At 48.1% G+C, this 5,000-nt stretch overlaps 2 non-coding genes across 2 annotated transcripts in view; both read left to right on the top strand.

The window, feature by feature from the left end:
• LOC139997310 (small subunit ribosomal RNA) overlaps window positions 1-17 on the top strand; it is a 1,924-nt gene extending 1,907 nt beyond the window's left edge. The window contains exon 1 of the ribosomal RNA XR_011802713.1: window positions 1-17. This exon is cut by the window's left edge and continues 1,907 nt beyond it. This is a non-coding gene — a ribosomal RNA (small subunit ribosomal RNA).
• Window positions 18-2,845: 2,828 nt separating this feature from the next.
• On the top strand, window positions 2,846-3,000 carry LOC139997309 (5.8S ribosomal RNA). Its single transcript, XR_011802712.1, has one exon. It is a non-coding gene; the product is annotated as a 5.8S ribosomal RNA (ribosomal RNA).
• The last annotated feature ends 2,000 nt before the right edge of the window (window positions 3,001-5,000 follow it).

Here is a 5,000-nt window from a genome sequence, read left to right as displayed (position 1 = left end):
CTGCGGAAGGATCATTAACGAAAATACAAAAACACAAAGAATATATTTGACTTGAACACTGTATAATAAAATATATATAATATCGTCGGTAAGGAGCCGTACTCCTCCTATATCGACACAAAGTATATACGACGTATTAACAAGCTATATACTTTGACAAAAGCCAAATTTTTTACAATAAGGAGGTGAGAGACGCTCCAGTTACGAAACTATACGAAGAGTGTGGCACTCTCTCTCGATCATCGGGATGAAGAGATATACTTTTACACGAATAATTCGAGGCGCCTGCGTGAGGTCGTACACAGAAAGACCCGCCGTCTCCGAATAATATTATAACAAACGAAAAACTTAAAAATATTCTCGAGGCGCCTGCGTGAGGTCGTACACAGAAAGACCCGCCGTCTCCGAATAATATTATAACAAACGAAAAACTTAAAAAGATTCTCGAGGCGCTTGCGTGAGGTCGTACACAGAAAGACCCGCCGTCTCCGAATCCTATAACACGAAACCGCTACTATTAATAATAATAATAATAATAACGATATGTGAGGGAACTTGAGCTGAACACATATCGAAAAAACTAAAAGTTACAGTGGAAACCACGTGTAATGAGAAATGCGATCGAGGCGCCTGCGTGAGGTCGTACACAGAAAGACCCGCCGTCACGATCTCGTATTTCGTATTTGCATCGTGGAAATCCAACGAACGAACAATATAATATATAAACTAAAATCTCTAAAGTGCCTCGTGTCGGAGAGATCACTGCTCACACCTCTTCTATATTTCGTAGTTGCGTTGCGTAGGCCTCACCTCCTAGCAACGGGACATAAGGAAGACTGCTCTTTGGGATCGAACGAAGCGTCTATAACGAGTCGTCGACGAGAGCGAAAGAACGCGAATAGCGAGCCGCAGAAAAAAAGGATACCGAATTATATATCTTCGAAGGTTCTCTTCGAAGATCCATGGATACCTATATCTGCGCGTCTCCAGCTATCTCGCGCGTCTCTCCAAACTCTCGTCGTTCCTCGAAACGTGCTTCCTACCCAAAGGGCGTTCGTTCTTCCTATGTCGTTTCGTTGTCGTTCGTTTCAACGGCGAACGATATACGATGTTCGACAAAACGAAACCACGTTGTACGTTCGTACTCGTGGATCGGGTAACCTAGAACGAAAACGCATTGCGTGGATGTTGGCCCGAAAAGATATATACCAGTGCGAGTGATGGTAAAGAGTAACGATTCTTAACTAGACGAAGTTGGTTCGGAGGGGACCGCCGGCCGTCTCTCTATCCTCGCGAGTCTAATGCCTCGTTCCGTCGCTAGAGTTTTTCAAACTCTGCTTCTGGCTATCGGGAAGAATAGACCGCGCGCGCGAGGAAGAGGAAGGACGACCGTGCGCGTCCCATCGATTTTTTTTATTTTTACCTGAACCACCGAAGTCGATTCAGAGGGGACCGCCGGCCGTCTCTCTATCCTCGTTGTCGTGAGTCATATGCCTCGTTCCGTCGCTAGAGTTTTTCAAACTCTGCTTCTGGCTATCGGGAAGAAACGACCGCGCGAGGAAGACGACGACGACGACCGTGCGCGTCCCATCGAATTTTTTTTTATTTTTACCTGATCGACGGAAGTTTCGTCCGGTTCGTCTCTTTTACCATCGTCTCGTCGACCCGTTCAGAGGGGACCGCCTGTCCATATCCTCGTTGTCGTGAGTCATATGCCTCGTTCCGTCGCTAGAGTTTTTCAAACTCTGCTTCTGGATATCGGGAAGAAACGACCGCGCGAGGCCGATGGCTGCGAGTCCCATCGAATTTTTTTTAAACGCACGCACACACATACACCTGAACGGAGATGCGTTCCTTTTCGTCGCGATTTTTCGCGCTTTAGTCGTCGTTGTCGCCATCCGTTCGGAGGGGACCGCCGGCCGTCTCTCTATCCTCGTTGTCGAGAGTCTAATGCCTCGTTCCGTCGCTAGAGTTTTTCAAACTCTGCTTCTGGCTATCGGGAAGAAAAGACCGCGCGAGGAAGAGGAAGGACGACCGTGCGCGTCCCTTTCGAATTTTTTTTTATTTTTACCTGAGCGACCAAAGTGGATTCAGAGGGGACCGCCGGCCGTCTCTCTATCCTCGTTGTCGCGAGTCTAATGCCTCGTTCCGTCGCTAGAGTTTTTCAAACTCTGCTTCTGGCTATCGGGAAGAATAGACCGCGCGCGAGGAAGAGGAACGACGACCGTGCGCGTCCCATCGATTTTTTTTATTTTTACCTGAACCACCGAAGTCGATTCAGAGGGGATCGCCGGCCGTCTCTCTATCCTCGTTGTCGAGAGTCTAATGCCTCGTTCCGTCGCTAGAGTTTTTCAAACTCTGCTTCTGGCTATCGGGAAGAAACGACCGCGCGAGGAAGACTACGACCGTGCGCGTCCCATCGATTTTTTTTTACCCGAACGATGGAGATGCATATCGGCTGTTTGCTTCGAATAACTGGACGAGAGGAACGAACATATATATATATCATGGGCTAGCCACCGTGCGCTTTCTTCGCGAGATCGTGTGCTGTACAGAGGATTCAGAATCGGGTGTTATATCCCCGTCGTTTCCTGACGAACGGAGCTTCGATCTCGTTGGTTGTTATATATTATAATGCACTTTACGCCCGGTCGGCGGGCTGCGTGTGTCGTCGCGCAGTCCGTCCGATTTCGTTTTCGAACGTATTTTCGTGTCGTCAATCATATGGCGACTTCCGCGCGTTCGATTCCGTTGGTCGGACGTTTGTCGGATATCGGCTTCTTTCGAACCGAGAATAAGAGTACAAAAACCTGAGTACACAAACAAAAATCCATGCATAAACGATTACCCTGAACGGTGGATCACTTGGCTCGTGGGTCGATGAAGAACGCAGCTAATTGCGCGTCAACGTGTGAACTGCAGGACACATGAACATCGACATTTCGAACGCACATTGCGGTCCACGGATACAATTCCTGGACCACGCCTGGCTGAGGGTTGCTCACGTAAACCTAAGACTGCTTGCGTTGCGTATCGTTGCTCTCGGTCCGTCTCTCTCTGTTCTTTCTTGCCTCGTCGACAGCCCGCCGTCGTTCGTTTTATCTTTAAACGAACGTTTCCGAGTCGGAGGACGAGCGCCAAGCAAAAGAATACGAATTAAAGAGCGGTCGAGGGCTCGTACGCGACGTACGAGCGATTGTTGGACGTTCGTCGGCGTTCGTCGCTGGATCGTGTGGAGACCGGCGTACGCATGCTCTCGATACAAATATATATGAAAAATCTATCGCGTTCACGGGAGACTCGCAAAACTACCTCCGTCTCTTCTCTGTCCCTTCTTGGCTTGACAACCCGCCGTCGTTCGTGTTTTACGAACGTTTCTGAGTCGGACGAAGCGCAAGAAGAAGGATACGAATTAAAAGAGCGCGGAGAGAACCGTCGTCGTCGACGCGGTTATCGAGATACACAGAGCGAGTTTTCTTCGTGGCCGATTTTTTTTTTCTTTTTGTATCAGCCTCTGCTACGTTTTGTTAGTCTTCGATAAGCACGAATGACCGCGCCCCCGACGTCGTCTTAAATGAATTTTTGGCGAGACTGAGAGAAAGCAAAAATATTTTTGAACAAAGTCAGTCGAGAGAGGAGAGAAAAGAGAACCAAGATATTAAAACCTAAACCTAAACTTGGTGGCGTAACGAAAAACTGTGTGCCTTAAAGAAACACAACCGTCTTTTCATCAAGATGTTTTTACTCGTACAGCCCCAGGGATCGAATACCCACTCCGTCTGTTCGTGCGGCAGAGATGTATTCTGCAGGCGCGAGACGACTGACGAGAAGACAACGAGGACCGTCGCATCGATGGGTCGTCGTTGCGTTTTTCATCCTCTGTGCTTTTTTCTGTTCTTCGTGAACCCAGAGAAAGCCGTAGATCCGGGAACGGACACACGAGATTTCTTCGAACGCTGATGACTTAGGGAGATGATCCCCAGCGTTGCGCGGAGATCGGAGAGTACGCGTACATGTATCGGGACGAATTTTTCCCCGTCGTCGCGTATCTCTCTGCCCGCGCGCCTGGCCCAAAGCCACGTTCGTCGGAAATCAACGAAAAGTGTGTGTTACGATCTAGCGTGCGTCTACGATCGGCTATATTTAAGGGTGACGAAGAAGAGAAAAGCTCACGGTGTTGCGCAACGTTTCTGTACCCGATTTTAAGATGTGCATGTGAGTCCGTTACAAAGTTGTTCGGATCGTCGAAAATAGTCGTTTTCGTCGTCGTGCGAAAGAGAGAATAATCTCTGACATTGGCACGGAGAGATCGCGCAGAGGAAGAGAACGATCCTCTTTGGCGAGGCTCGAGAAAGACTAACGAAACTTGATTAGAGACGAGGTATACACGCGCCGTACGTACGACGTACGCGCGTGTGATTTTTTTTTGCTTTAAGGCGATTCGGCGCTCCGAGTTTTAGAGAAAAAGAGATCGTTGGTCATCCCATGTCTCTTCGTCGTCTATCGCTGGACCGCGCATCCTAACGTATCGCCGGTCGTCCAGTCCCCGAGTAATAAATTCACCCCGTTGTGTACGTCTCGCGCTCGCTTTTCCACTTGCGTGAGTTCCCGTGCGTTTTCGTCGTTGGTACAGAGCAAAGAAACCGATATGTTATATACATGTCGCGTGTTCGATCTCTGTGCCAGCAATAACAGGCGAAAACAAGGAACCGCTGGAATCGTCGAGAAGAGAGAAACGGCTACGGGAGATATATTATACATAACACGTGTATATATATATATATATATTATACAAAGAGGACGGGCGTTAAAAACCGGAGATCGTTACGGGTGTCTTGCGTGAGTCTTAGCTCGAACATGATACGACGAACGAAGTTTAAAAGGCACTTTGGCGAGATGCATAAAACGTTTCTCGATCGAGATAGAATATAAGGTTCTCGATTCTATTCGAATTAATTTTTTTTTTTTATTTTTTTTTCTCTTTGAGGCGATTCTCGGAG

The sequence above is a fragment of the Bombus fervidus genome, unplaced genomic scaffold, assembly GCF_041682495.2.
Source record: "Bombus fervidus isolate BK054 unplaced genomic scaffold, iyBomFerv1 scaffold0054, whole genome shotgun sequence".
NCBI lineage: Eukaryota > Metazoa > Arthropoda > Insecta > Hymenoptera > Apidae > Bombus > Bombus fervidus.
This window is presented reverse-complemented; position numbering and strand designations above follow the sequence as displayed.